The sequence below is a fragment of the Salminus brasiliensis genome, chromosome 20, assembly GCF_030463535.1.
Source record: "Salminus brasiliensis chromosome 20, fSalBra1.hap2, whole genome shotgun sequence".
NCBI classification, from domain to species: Eukaryota; Metazoa; Chordata; class Actinopteri; order Characiformes; family Bryconidae; genus Salminus; species Salminus brasiliensis.
Window position 1 is genome coordinate 19,563,482 of NC_132897.1, and position 16,183 is coordinate 19,579,664.

The 16,183-nt window shown below is 39.2% G+C and overlaps 1 protein-coding gene across 1 annotated transcript in view; it reads right to left on the reverse strand.

The window, feature by feature from the left end:
- The window catches only part of tmem8b (transmembrane protein 8B), a 221,663-nt gene that overhangs the window by 94,403 nt on the left and 111,077 nt on the right, over positions 1-16,183 (reverse strand). The window lies entirely within an intron of this gene.

The window sequence follows — 16,183 nt, forward strand, 5'->3', positions numbered from 1 at the left end:
TATTACACTTTTTTATGGGTTGTTTGGTCTACCCACACCCCCCCCCCCCCCCCCCCTGTAGACACAATGCTAAAAAGGCTAAAAGCTAATGCTAGCCAAATGAGTGAAGCACCACTCATAGAAGGGCAGAGCAGAGGAAGCATTGCTGCAGGTTTCGGAGTAGTAGACTTGAGAAGGACCGCTTAGGGTTGATGAAGTAAGCAGGTGCTAGGTTAAAAGCTAGCCCAGCTTAAATATATTGTGCCATCTAACAACACACCATGCCAACAGCATACTGAGAGGACCTGGACCTGGACAGCAACACTATCCAACTTCCTAATACAATAATTACAGAAACATTACAATGTTTTTGTTACATTGTGAGCTGTGATGGGAACACAGCCAACCAGCCAATAAAAGCAGAGCTCATCATTTTTTTTGTTTCTCAAGGCCACAGGGAAATTAGTGTTTTTCATTCTAAGGTATGACAGGCTTGCGATGATGTGAGCTTGTTATGAGGCTTAAAGCTGGGCTCATTGTCTTGGAAACAAGGTAAATAACAGGGTTGTAAATAGGCCTGTAAAACTGCATCTGAGTATTTTCTGCCCCAACCAAAGTTTCATATTTACATAAATGCATTCTGTGGAAACTTTAAATACAGAAAAACTTTCCTGTTGTTGCGTAATTCACTAATGACACCAGAGCTGGAAGGCAAGGAGGAGTGTGGTGCATGGCCTGAATGTTTTTTTTTTGGAAACTTTAATGTAATCATATTTAATAGATTGCCTGAGCTCCACAAAGCACATTGCACATTTTTGCATGGCGATATCATGAATTTTCGATGCATTGTTACCCTCCTAAAAATCCCTAAAGCTCCTTGCTGATTGAACACAGCAGCATTAGTCAGAAATGTGAAGAGGTCATCATCTTTCATACCCCTAATTAGAGTAATTTGAAGAAGAAAAGTAAAGAAAAAAGCAAGCAGAAATATGCCACTGTGACTGAACTCACACTTGCCCTTTATAACTAAAGCAACTCTAGCAAACATGAGGACAATAACGCTAGCATTTCTGACGTATAGCAAAACCCTTCATCTCCAGAGCTGATGTTTCAATTACAGACTTGTGACGAAGTGAGCTCGTTACGAGGCTGAAAGCCGGGCTCATTGTCTTGGAAAGGGCTTTTGATATCCCAGGGCTGCCGGCTTCAGTTCGCTGTTCTGAATGTCACTCAAACAAAGAGCCGAAACAAAAGCACCCTGAAGCCTGGGGCTAATGAGTGATGATCACAATTAAAGATACTATTAAGAAGATGGCCACTGCTGTGTTACTAATGGCAACCAGGAGATGAAAAAGACAACAAGGTTGAAATGAGAAGGTGTGGGAACATAGTATTAAGATGAAGAATGTAAAAACAATGGATTGCAGTGCAGAATGTAAGCAGAGAGAGATGTGTGGTACTGTTAAAGGAATGATCAGTCACTATCTGATAAATGACTAAAGTGCATGCAGGAGAACCCAAACAATAAACAATATAAGAACTAATTGGAAATAGCTGTGAAGCAGCCAGTGAAGTGAATTGCATTGTCTGTGAACCTGTTAAGGTCTTGGTTTGATGCAAAGGTTCTTTACCAATTGAAAGGTTCTTTACATAACACTCAATCTCATTTTTGGGAACCAAAAGTGGTTCGGTTATGACAAGGGCGGGCAACTGGAGCCAGAGTCTAGCACAGTTTGCTGATTTCCCTGCTCTAACAGAGCAAATAAACCTGGAATTTAAGGGATGAGTTTGTGTTGAAGGGATCAGGAGAAAAAGCACCAAACGGTGGAGGAAACCGGCCCTCCAGAGCCAAAATTGCCCATCCCTGTTCTAGGGCATTGCTCAAAAAACCTTTTGTAGGGCCATTATTTTTAAGAGTGTATAGAGATGGTGAAGAAATGGTCAGATGGCAATATCTGTGCATAGTCTACCAAAAATGAACATTTAATGGTTTGAGCGTTTAGTGGTATCCTGAGCCCTGTATAATATGCATATTATACAATTAAACACTGCAACTCACTGCACGTCCTAATTAAGTTTCAGTTCACAAGTGTGCTTTAAATGATCATGTTTTCTTTTCACAAATATGGTCTGTAGGAACTGACTATGTAAAACATGGCAGACATACATAATTATTCCTTTACTCTTTATACTGACTGATGAAACTGGAGAAATCCTGGAGAAGATGGAGAATGACTATGTTCTGCTGATATCTCTAAATACAGTGCTCTGGGGTTGTCATGATAAAACGTGATGTAAGTGGAGTCACATAGATCCATGTTAGAATTGCCATTAGAATTGCAATGGGCTTGTTTGTTTGCCACAGTGGACCATGTTTGTGAAAGCACTTTGTAATCATACTTCAACATCAACATATTAATAATTCAATCAATAATTATTTGAATCTAATATTCTCACCAAAATATCACTTGTTTCAATACTTCTCCCGTAGATTGTAGATCAGCACCCCTCTGAGTAGATTTTGATGGGTTCATCCCAGCACCAGCTACACTTTGACTCTATTCTCTCAATAAAACACTCACCTGTAGATACAGTGGGGAAAAAAGTATTTAGTCAGTCACCAATTGTGCAAGTTCTCCCACTTAAAAAATGCGAGAGGCCTGTAATTGACATCATAGGTAGACCTCAACTATGAGAGACAAAATGAGAAAATAAATTCAATGTGATAAAAATGTGATAAATTCACATTGTCTGATTTTTAAAGAATTTATTTGCAAATAATGGTGGAAAATAAGTATTTGGTCACCAACAAACAAGCAAGATTTCTGGCTGTCACAGACGTGTAACTTCTTTAAGAGGCTTCTCTGTCCTCCACTCATTACCTGTATTAATGGCACCTGTTTGAACTCGTTAACAGTATAAAAGACACCTGCCCACAACCTCAAACAGTCACACTGAAAAGTCCACTATGGTGAAGACCAAAGAGCTGTTGAAGGACACCAGAAACAAAATTGTAGACCTGCACCAGGCTGGGAAGACTGAATCTGCAATAGGCAAGCAGCTTGGTGTGAAGAAATCTACTGTGGGAGCAATAATCAGAAAATGCGAGACCTACAAGACCACTGCTAATCTCCCTCGATCAGGGGCAAGATGTCAGCCCATGGGCTCAAAATTATCACAAGAACGGTGAGCAAAAATCCCAGAACCACACGAGGGGGACCTAGTGAATGACCTGCAGAAAGCTGGGACCAACGTTACAAAGGCTACCGTCAGTAACACACTACGCCGCCAGGGACTTAGATCTTGCAGTGCCAGACGTGTTCCCCTGCTTAAGCCAGTACATATCCGAGCGCGTCTGAAGTTTGCTAGAGAGCATTTGGATGTTCTGGAAGAGTATTGGGAGAATGTCTTATGGTCAGATGAAACCAAAGTAGAACTGTTTGATACAAACACAACTCGTTGTGTTTGGAGGAGAGTGAATGCTGAGTTGCATCCAAAGAACACCACACCAACTGCGAAGCATGGGGGTGGCAACATCATGCTTTGGGGCTGTTTCTCTGCAAAGGGACTAGAACGACTGGTCCGTGTACATGAAAGAATGAATGGGGCCATGTATTATGAGATTTTGAGTGCAAACCTCCTTCCATCAGCAAGGGCATTGAAGATGAAAAGAGGCTGGGTCTTTCAGCATGACAATGATCCCAAGCACACTGCCAGGGCAACAAAGGAGTGGCTTTGTAAGAAGCATTTCAAGGTCCTGGAGTGGCCTAGCCAGTCTCCAGATCTCAACCCCATAGAAAACCTTTGGAGGGAGTTGAAAGTCTGTGTTGCCCACCGACAGCCACAAAACATCACTGCTCTAGAGGAGATCTGCATGGAGGAATGGGCCAACATACCAGCAACGGTGTGTGCCAACCTTGTGAAGACTTACAGAAAACGTTTGACCTCTGTCATTGCCAACAAAGGATATTTAAGTGGGAGAACTTGCACAATTGGTGACTGGTGATTACTTTTCCCCCAACTGTAGTTTCAAGATGCCCCCATATCACACACACACACACACACACACACACACACACACAATATAAATATAATAATATTTATATTCATCATTCGTGTAAATGCTAGTTCTTATTTCAGCCAGGTTAATTAAAAAACTACAGGTAATTCTGCCTGTAACTTTCTTTAAGAAGGAGGGAGAAAAACAGTAACATGGCCAGTCCAGACAGAAAACACATAACGGAGCTTAGGACATCATCAATTCTGTCTGAATGTATGTTTCTAAGCACTTGTTTATTTTTTAGTTTCAACTAAACTCTGCCAGTGTAGCATTTTCCATGAAGTATGTGAATATGCATATTAAGGTGGCAGTCCTTGTTTTTAGTTACTCTAAAAAATCTCTATAAAAGGTTATTCAGGTTTTGTTTCTGTAGACAGTATATATGTGCATTTGAATGGTTTAACCCCTTAAACACAGGTGTGCCGAAAGTGTTATTACAAACTTAATAGCTCCGCCAGAAGACTGTGTAGTTACTGAATAATCTGTCTTAGTGTGTAATAAGCCTTTCTGTAATAAGGGGTTAAAATCATACTGCAATTATTATGCTGATAAAGAATGACAACAGTATGAAATTCTCCTCTGACAACATTTTCCTCAGCAGTTTAGACTGAGCGCTCTCTGAATAGCCCACTCTGAACTACTCTTCTGACTGAGTGTAACCTTCATTGATCAGGTTCATCCACTCTGAAAGAAGACCACACCACAAAGTACTCCTCAGCATGCTCAGTGTAATCACACACTCACCAAAGAGGTCTCTAAATCCACAAATCCCCAAAACATACAGACTATTGCTTTAACTAAAATCAACAAAAAAGAGGGGGAGTTTAGAAGAATATTAGTTCACATACTATGAAAAAGGATCCCAGTGTTTAGTTCAATTCAGAACATTACCACACTACACTATTTAAAAATAGTGGTGTTTAAGGATTTTCCACAAAAGGACCACCTCTACTTTCACAAAGAAGCTTCCATTTTTATTACAGACATGTGAGTGTAGAATTTTTAAAGTTTAAAGAACCTCAACAATTAAGCCAATTAAGTGTTTTTTTTTTCCTAGAAGTAAACATTTAAGCCCGGGAATTTCCCAAAGATGTTTAGGAACCTTTATTATAGTGGTTTGTCAGTTCCTTGGCCGCCTTTCCGTTTGGGGCAGTGGCTCAGCAGTTAGATCTCCGGACTATTGATGACAGGGTTGTGGGTTCTATACCCAGGCTCAGCAAGCTGCCACTGTTGGGCTCCTGAGCAAGACCCTTCACCCTCTCTGCTCCCCGGGTGCTGGAGTTGCCCACCACTCTGGGTGTCTGTGTGTTTTCTGGCCCCTAGTTCACTAGTGTGTCTTCACTACCACAGATGGATAAAATGCAGAGGATACATTTCGCTGTACATTTCTGAACATTTCAGCCAGTTGAGGATCAAGACCTCCAGACTACAGAGAAGCTTCTTCCCACACGCCATCACACTCATGAACAGCTGAACATTACAACACTACATTCTGAATACAGTCTATTACATACATACATCCTATCCAGATGTTCTCTCACTCTCCTTTCTCTGTACTGCACTTTATTTATCTGATAGTGTCTCGGAACAATCTGTACTACCGTCTTAACCAGTGACTCCTCTGTTCTCCATATTTATATCTATTTAATCCAGCCTGCACTGTTCTTTACTGCTGCACTTAGCACTTTACTTTAAATATACAACTTTGCACATGTTAAGTTTACAGGTGTGTGTGTGTGTGTGTGTGTGTGTGTGTGTGTGTGTGTGTAGGTTGGGTGTGTTTGTTACTTCTGTAATGTCAGTTATCGTGCACTGTGAGCTACTGTAACCAAAAACAAATTTCTTGTATGTGTAAGCATACTTGGCCAATAAAGTCCAATTCTGATTCTGATTTCGCTGGACCTCGGAGTATGTAGAACATTTAGATGATGTGGTGGATCTTCATTATCTTCTTAAGACATCCTTTTATTCACATGTCTTATGTTACAATTCCAAAAATGGTTCTTTGTGGAGCTCAAACTGTGCCTCTCCTGAAACTATCCCTTGAGGTATTCTTCTATGGCATCACTTTAAAGACACCTTTTAAGAGGTACTGTAAGCATCCAGAACCACTGCCAAACAAGGGATCCAATTTGATAATAAGGTAGGTTTGGTTTATTGGAGCAACATACTGAATGTTAATGAAGTGCTGTATTATTTTTCTGCCAGGCTTAAATTAAGTTTAAACACAAATAAAACATAAAATATGCAGTTAAACAAAGAGGTGGGCTACAGAGGAAATTGCCACTGGCACACACATTTCCTCTCTCTCACACACACACACACTCGCGCGCGCACACTGAAAGTCCAGGAAGCTTTCGGTTGCACTTGTGGATGATCTTTCCTCTCCACTGACCCTGAGTATATTACTAATTAAGGAGTGTGAGCGGTGTGGGAAGAAGGGCAGGAACAGGAGAAGTCGAGCTGGTGGGTGGTCAGCATCGAGAAGAGCTGAGAAAGCTGGCAGCACGCCAGCCTCTGCTGTTAGCCGAAATTGGTCTGTGAAGGGGGAGCAGGATAGTGCGTAATAGAATTAAGTTTGACAAAATCGCTGACCAAAAAGTTTGAGCCGCGGAACAGCGGAGCTACAAGGTCATGTGACATGGAGGGCAGAGCCAAAGAGTCGTGGAAACTTTCTAGAACAATGAAGGCCTTGTTGTTGAGGATTATATGCTTTTATCTGTGGTATATTGTAAATGAACAGCCCTAACATTAGTACCGCTGACAGGTGAAGTGCAAAACATTGGTTATGTTTATGTACAGGGGCATCTCGCCAGGGGGGGATATAATTTAGGCAGCAAGTGAACATTCAGTTCTTGAAGGTGAGGTAATGTGTTAAAAGTAGAAAAAATGGCCAAGCATAAGAATCTGAGCCAAATTGTGATGGCTAGAAGACTGGGGCAGAACATCTAGGTCTTGTGGGGTGTTCCTGGGATCCAGTGATCAGTACCTACCTAAAATGTGTTCCAGTGGCACTGAGACAAATCAACATTTTAAAGCCTAATTGTTCAATTTATGCTCAAATCAACTCAATATTTAGAATAATTAAAAATTTCAAGAAATGAAAGGGTTAACAGTAAAGTATACATCCAGAAATATCCTGCTATTAAATGAAGCATTCCTGCTTCATATTTGTCTATAATTAATCCTGCTTTAGTAGCGAGCAAACACTTTTTCAGTAGTACTGTGGGTGCTACAGTCTATACATACACTGAATAAAAAATAAATTACTGCCTCTCAAAGTTGCCATGACTACACAACTCCCTGACTACACATTCATCACTGCTATCTGATTACCTGCAGCACAAAATCAACAGAACCTTTTGAAGAAAATGAATATCAGTTTCTGAAAAGATTGAGGTACTCTTACATCCCTATGTCGCGGTCATCTTCCTTCAGACAGAACCAGGCAGCTAACGAGGCATTTGATTATGAAATAGTACATTGGTCAGCCAGCTTCTCCCTAATAAAGTCCACGAGTTTGTGCAGGCTGTAAAATGCAGCAGTGGTCCAGCAATCATATGTCATATATTTTTACAGTCAATTAATCTTTTATTATTATTTTTATATTTATTTTAGAACATTTTAAACAGCAGCTTCCCATTAACCCCTTCGACCCTGTAGTCTTTCATAACCCCTGTTCACTTTCAACTACTGTCACAATTAATATCAGCTCTATAGGCCCTAAAATAGAACCCTGTGGGACTCCACAAGACATGCTAAAGCAAAAGCAATTACAGCTGTTTCTGCATAGAGATCCGTAACTGAACACTGCACCTAAGGTTTGAGGGAGTCATTTGTGTGACCATTTTATTAAGAATGGACCAACGGAAATGCTCAAAAATGCATTGTGGGGACAATCATATTACATTTAACATACATGAAAGAGGTAAAAGCTTTTGTGCTGACCAGAAAAATCTCTCCATAAGCTTGCAGCTTCATCAGCATGATCGCAATAAAACACCTGGTCACTTGTTTAAATGTGCCAAATGATATAAATGTATAAAAAAATCCTACCAGAGCCCACATTTTGGAACTGCATGTGACTGAACAGGCCAGACTCTCAGCCTTCAGAGCAATAAAGCACACCGCAGTAACTCCATGCCCCATTTATTAATGGCTCGATACACAATGCAATTTGAGCGGTAGACAGTTTTTCGCCACCGTTTTCTCCTCATCCCAGAGCAATAATACGGTCCATAGGTAGACCAGCCCATCGTAGCCAATTGTTTCCCTTGTGTGCGCTTCATCTAAGCTGGTCTAAGACCCTTTTCAGCCTCATTGAACATCAATGGCCTTCTTCTAAACCCTGCTTACCTTCCATCAGCAGTGATGGCACTGAGCATGTCGCAAGAACAAAGGTAAAGAATTGGCCACATTGTAGAAAATACACACCAATTTAGAGTGGCCGGTTTATTTCAGCTACATCAGACGTGCTGTATAGTACCATTTTAAAAAGCTCTTTAAAGATTCACCTACGAAAGGTTTTTGCTTGTGAATAACGAACCCTTTAACCAGGAGATGAGCCCTTTCTGCATTTTAATAGTTGTTTCATATAGAACCATTGTATTTTCTAAAAAAAAAAACTTATTTTGTAGAATTCAACACTAATCTAACACAAATAGACCAACAAGCCTTCAGTGGAATCTAGATATTAGAGCCAGATGTCAGTCTGGCTTTTCAAGGAATGGAAGATCTCCAGGGCCAGGACTGAGCAGGACTGAGCTACAGTTACTGTATGTGTTACTAACTCTCTCTCACCCAATATGGGACCACCACTGACCTAATATTACTTGTGATGGACTATCCTCAGCACAGCAGTGAGTGATCCTGACATAGAAGTGTGGCTCTGGTATGAAGGTACCTATCAGTCATTACATCATTACAAACCTTAATGTCAAAGTTAAGTAACTTAAAATGACAACTCCTCAGACTCTGCACGTAAGCCCACAATTCATCTGCTCTCATAACTACATTATTGTCATCATTAACATCAATTTCATAAACCCCAAAATAGAACCCTGTGGGACTCCACAAGATATACTAAACCAAATGGTTGCCAAATAATTCACAGTATTTTCTGTTAATGCAATAACATTCAACATTGGACTATGTTCATTCAACTCAAATATTAAAAATATTAAAAATATAAAACAAATTGTTCTAACTACTTGTTACCACGTGAAGTAATGTGCATGCAACAAACGGTGAGCCAGTGTTTAGAAACAGACCATTGATAAATGGCAGGCAAAAATAGTGCATGGTAAAAAAAAAACACTGTTTCTAACGCCAAACCTCCAGCCACACATACTACCATCTACTAGCATGAGAAGCCGTGGTCCTGTGCTCCTGTGGTCCTGTGTGAGTAGGTCGTGTACTGTGCTCCACTAGGTATCCCTAATTAAAAATGGGCAATGAAATAAGCTTGAGCAAAAACAGACACCTATTACAGCATGGAAGTAATCTATGAGCTTTAACATGTGATTGTGCCTCATTGTTGCACTTGCTGATAAGTAACACAGAACTGCACAAGCTTTTGCAGCTGTATTCTGTGTGACGTTCAGTTAGATGAGAGATTATTAGCTCTATTTCTTAGCTGGAACAAAGCCCATGGCTTACAAACTGGGGCTGAGTAAGATTGTAGTGTTCCATCTCAAGTATTTTGTTCTCTCTGTTAAATATTTAACATATTTAATAAGCTGACTCTCTGCAGCTACTTTCATTGTCAGCACAGCTGTTCTCGATTAGCATTCCCTTCCTATTTTAAAGCAACTTTCAGGTGGATTATTACGCGGGTTCTTGAGTATGATGATGCGTTAGAAGATCCAGTCATTAAAAAATGAGGACAGCACATGAAAACCTTGATCCTTGAACCTTGATTAAGCATAATTACTTACCATTTTGTTGCACAAAACCATTAAGTATGGTTAAGTAAGCCATTATATTAACACCACCTGACCAAAGGTCATGTGCCGCCACAACAGATTCAGATTCAGTGGAATCTTCTGAAGGCGTCCTGTGGTATCTGACACAAAGACCTTTGGAGCAGATCCTTTGTGAGTGCATCAGTGATCATCAATTGCATCATCAAAGCCTTGAATGCTAATGACCCTGTCGTCGGTTCACTGGTCGTTCTTTCTTGAACCACCTTTGTTAGGTACTGACCACTGAATACCAGTCGTCTAGCCATCCCAATTTGGCTCTTGTCAAAATGGCTCAGATTCTCATGCTTGTCTATGTTTCCTGCTTTTAACACATCACCTTCAAGAACTGACTGTTCACATGTTGCCAAATAAGTTCATCCCTTGACAGATGCCATTGTAAATGAAGATAATCAATACTTTCACTTTTCCACTGCCAGTGGAGTTAATGTTATGGATGATCAGTGTATAAACTGTGGGTTGTTAAAAAGAGAGGTGAGCAATCGTGTGTTTCATTGAAATCTTTTATTTATTTATTTTTCCTTTCTGATTATGAGAGCCATGACTTAGAATTGACAAACTGCTCTATAATAATGAATGCGGACATTAAAAGATATATAGAGAGTCTGCTGCTGTAAGTAATGTCAAACAGATTTTATACCTGGAAATGTGTCAAAATGATTCACACTATAGATGTAGCAGTGTTGAATCGGGTTAAAAAGCACTGGAATATACCTTAAAGCATATTCTTGACAGGGTAAAACAGTTCCAAGCAAAAACCCTGGCTTCTTTGGCTGATGACATCCTCGTCTTATCTCTTGGTATCTCTAAACCTAGCGAGCTATCCTCAAACTGAATACAGGCAACCAACTCAGTACCTCAGAGTATTCTCCTCACCTCCACACGGGATGGTTTCACGTAAGGTACTAAAACTAGGTCACTGAGAGGAGGATGACAATTGTGTTGACACTGAATGAAATGTTGAGAGAGGAGTCATTTGTCATTCTTTCCAGATGTTCACATGTTATTCCCACCTCGTTTACGTCAAAGCCGATCTTCAGACTGTTTAAAAAGTTTCATACCTTATGGCTAAATGGAGTAGTGAGTAGCTTTAGATCCATCTCTCTAAATTACACACACCTTAGGAACAAGGCAGTATGTCGCTGCCAATTTCCGAATCATATTAATGGGTTATAAGATGCAAGCCAGATAGGTCTGAATGAATGATGGACCTCTGGAGAAAAACCGAGGCAGCATTAGTTCAGCTGCAATAGCATCAGGATATCTCCTTTCCTTCCTATAAATCCAAGCCTTCTTTCTGTTAAAACTGGCACAGTTGTAAATCACTACCTTACGACACTGTGGTAGGTCCTGCACAGCTCTCTGCATACTCTTCATCATCTGCTATAAGGCAGAAAGTTACATTAACTACTGAATTTCTCATAGTTATTACATTCTGACGATCATTATGCAGTGAAATGGAAGCTTGAAGTGACAAGTGGCTCACATTTAAGAGGTTAACACTGTGGGGGTTAACCAGTGTTGAATCTATACTGTCAGTTCAATCCAACATAGATAAAATCTATATATAGATATAAATATTATAAACTAGATATTAAAACTTTATTTCAAACGTTATGTCTAGACAATTGCAACAAAGTATTTTGAATAATAATTAATAATAAATAAGGACCAAATTGTCTATTATAAAAATATATTTTTATTTTATTTTATAATTATTAAACAAACCATACAAACTTACCTATTAATGTAGCACAACCGAGGTAGTAAAAAGTCATCATTGGTTAATAAATTCCTCAAACCGCAAAAGTACTTCAAATCAACAAAAACAAAACCCCCTATAAAATAAGACTATATTTTAAGGTAAATAAACTAAACTAAATCATCAATTAGTAGTTATAGCACATAGTTAGAAGGGTAATAGTAACCTATTGCTTCCCTAATAGTGAGCTCTCATTCATCTGTACAGTTTATACAGTCTATACACCTTAAATAATGCTGGTTACTTGCATACTATGTCAGTGTTCCTCACAGCTTCATCAGATATCTGTTTATATTACAGTTACAACAATTTAAACACCCAGTAGTCGGAAATCAGATCATTCGAACCTCTCCTGTTTGGTTTGATGCTTCTTGGCAACATTACATTTTTCGTCTTCATAAAATAGGAACCATCAACATCAGCAGTGCTGGAAATGCCAAGATTAACAGTATGCCAAGATTAAAAGAATTTAGTAATTTCATATATTAATGTAGTGCCAGTTTTGTCTTCTCACATTTCTGATTCTGTTGATTTGTGTTGATAATTATTGATCTTATGAGTTATCATTATTATAGATGAATCTGGTCTCACTGTTAATGTTTTTTTTTAATTATTAAGTGTTATATGATTTTAAAGTACTTCTGACCTAATTAATGCCCATTAGTAAGCTCATTTTAAACCATTTACAAACCCTTAATATGGTAATGTTATTGTAAAATGGTACCACATTATGTGTCTAGTTTCTATTTTTAGCTTCATCCGTCATTTAAGAATGGTATACGCTCAGTTAATCCTTCTAGACACATCTTACATTTAATTTTCTTCTTTTCATAACTTCCTACTTAATGTTTGTAAGCGGTGAATTTGGACAGGACAAGCTAATTAGGATCGTTTTTTTTTTTTTATATATTTATATACGCTTCATTTCTTTTATGTCATTAAAACACTTTTAAGCAGTGGTTCTAAAGATAAACATCATTAGCATGCAACAAAAAGCTAAACAATGTGAGCAGTCCATTGGACAGTAACTTCGTTGTATGAAACTGGTGTAGACATTTCAATCCAGTAAATTCAGCATGTTACACAAGTTACCCACATAGTAAACGTGCACAGTAGTTGTGTGGACTCAGTACTTTGAACAGTCTGTGCTACACTCTTTCAAATATCTCTGCCCTGTTTGGGACTCAACAGTGAAAAGACAATCATTTAGCTCCTAACTGCCAAAACGTACTGTTGTTTTGAGAATGCCACTCCATGCCCTGCTGCAACAGTATAGCACAGGCACTCGAACTGAATCTATTTCACACTTTCTGCACAAGCCAATTGCTGTATTTATCATGTTCACTAAAGACACACACAACTGAGGATTTCATCAACCCTTCATTGTAACATCAGGTGCAATTGTAATGGCGACTCCACTCCACGACAGTGGCCTCATCTGAGCCAGGCGAAGCTTTAATTTGTCACCAAGATTCATGACAAAGCCACCATCAACAAATATAATTTCATTTCCCCACTCCACCTGGTCCGAGCGAAGAAAAAATGCGTATGGTGGCGAAATTCCAAATGCTTAATTGCTTTCATCAAGAAGCAGTCAGTCAATTGGGCGCTGGCATCCAGCGACAAGTGGAGGCTAAATGCCTTCAACATTTGTGCTTCTAAATCCCAATAAAGAATTAATGGGTCCCTCATTAAATCTAGCAGTTTCCCTTTGAAGAGCCAATATAATGGAAATCAAAATGTTCTTCTTTTTCTTCCATGTCACAATCATTTCCCTCCAGTCCACACAGCTCATATATACATAAAAAAGAGCAAAAACAACCTAAGAGTTCTACAGAGTCTGCTGGTCGCCATTTTGGAGAGTTTTTCATTGGACAGCGATTATATATTTGTGAGCATTCTTTCACCCTTCAATGGTCAGGACCCCAGAGGACCACCACAGAGCAGCTATTACTTGGGTGGTGGTTTAGCAATGTGCTAGTGTGTGTTGCTAGTGGGTGAATCTGACACAGCAGTGCTGCTGGAGTTTTTAAACACCTCACCATCACTGCTGGACTAACAGCCCACCAAACAGAAATATCCAGCCAATAATCCAGCATCCTGTGACTACTGATGAAGGACAAGAGGGCGACCAACATATAAGGTGCAACAGCAGATCTGATCAGAGCTTCTGTCTGATCAGGAGTGTGTGGACAGTGAGTGGACACAGTGTTTAAAAACTCCAGCAACACTGCTGCATTTGATCCACTCGTACCAGCGCAGCACACACTAACAAACTCTCATGCCAGGGTCACTACAGTGCTGAGAATGACCCACCCCCCAAATAATACCTGTGTGGTCCTGAATAGGGTGAAAGGAGGCTAACAGAGTATGCAAAGAAACAGATGGGCTACAATCTGTAATGATTGAACTATAAAGTGATCCTATATGGCAAGTAGAGCTAGAACTATATAAATACCTTAAATCTTGCCCCCAGTATTACCATCATCCCAATCCAAAAGTTCTACAGGAAAATGCCTGCCTACCATTGCATTTGTAGAGGTGCTGGTGTGAGGTGAAGGGCTCTCCAGCACAGTTTTGGCAAAATGGCAATGGCCAGACTCATTCACACGTAGCTTTTTTTTTTTTTTTTTTCTGCCACGGTCTTCAGGCATCTGAAGGATTTCCTGCTGTAATAAGCCGCTCTCTCCACAACATGACAGCATGTCTACATCAAAGTGCTCTGCAGAGGCTGCTGTGCCACAACACCAAGTATCAAAAGGGCATTAAGGGGCCACTCGAAAAGGGATTGATGTTTTAGCCCCTGCACTATTGTAGACACCACTAATTCATGCTAATAACTTAAGAAATACAAACCAATTCTCACATAAGTGTGCACTGCAAATGTATCTGATAGTAAATTACTCACAAAGAGCCAAATGGAAAAGAACACTGAAGACATGTCACCTCATGGCAAAATAGCCCAGCACATGTACTGAAGCAGAGCAACAGACTTAAGTCAGTCAGTTCAATCAGTGTTCTTGCCAGAACACAAAATTGTGATGATGTAATATTCAACATAGTGTGAACTGTTTTAGAAACGTAATAATAACAGTAAAAATAGAAATAACACTAAAAAACCCTGCATATCAAACACGTACAGTAAATTCTGGGAAAAAATGGTTTAGTTTCAAAACCATAGTTGATATCTTTTTAGCTAAATTTCTCCACTATGCTTCCCGGCCACTGCACAGATTTGTTCACATTTACAATTAGGACACCTGAACTTAATCCATCCAATTTTGCTATCTTCATATTTAAACTCAAAGTGAACACATTTCATGTGTGCATGTCAACGGACTCTGCAGAATCTAAACTTGCACACATGTGCATCCATCTCTAGGATTTTCAAAATTATATAATTATATATATTTATATATTTAATCAAATATGGTTTCATCAAAGATGGAAATCTCCTAAAACACACCATGTATAAATGCCAATAGGCCTTATGAAAGTCTGGGGCAAACGTTTTGAGCCTACACATGCTTTTGTTCAGGCAATAATGTGTATACTGTATATTAGGATAGTCTTCACTGGTGCTTTTTATGCTCGCTATGCTAGAAGTTATAGAAAATTAAGCAGGATTAGGGAGTTTGAAAATGAGAATTATACTGCTGTGTGCGCTTCTTGTTAGCTATTGGAGCCAAAGCAATGCTGCTGAAGAAATGTAACACGAGATTTCATTTTGCTCATTCCAGTAAGTGATGAATAAACTGAAAATGAAAATAGAATGAATGCTAATCATTGGCAATCATTTCAATAAACTCTGCAAAGCAAGGTCACCTGCGACCTCATAGGGCTCTAATGGCCAATATAATGAAGCAGAAATTGAATGATAACTACATATAACATTTGTCTTTCTTAAGGAGTGGTTTGTTAAAGGCTACATGAACGCAATGATACTGATACAACCCCTACATATTTTATTAATGTTGTTTGTATTTATTCTAATATTAGTGAGAAATAAACACTTACTGCCCTGATAAATAGTTTTGTAAATATAATTTCATTACATTAAAACTGTGTTTGAGATATTTGCACACATTGGAACCAGTAAATACATGCATAGCATAGCATTTTTAAGTGAACCTTTTTATAGAACTGTTATGATGTGCCATATAAGTACTGATTAAAATACTGTAGTAGTACACATTCACAACATCAAAATGAGTGTTTTCAAACAAAGCCTGGTATTCAGAGGCAAAATATACTAAAGTAATAGATCAGCAAAAAGGCAAATGTATGCAGTGTTGGTCGATTGATTGGAGTCAAGAATAAGACAAAGACATGTTTGGTATGTGAAGGTTTAGACAGGAGCTCTGAGGCTAATATAGCCAACAGGTCAGGGGCTCTGACTAA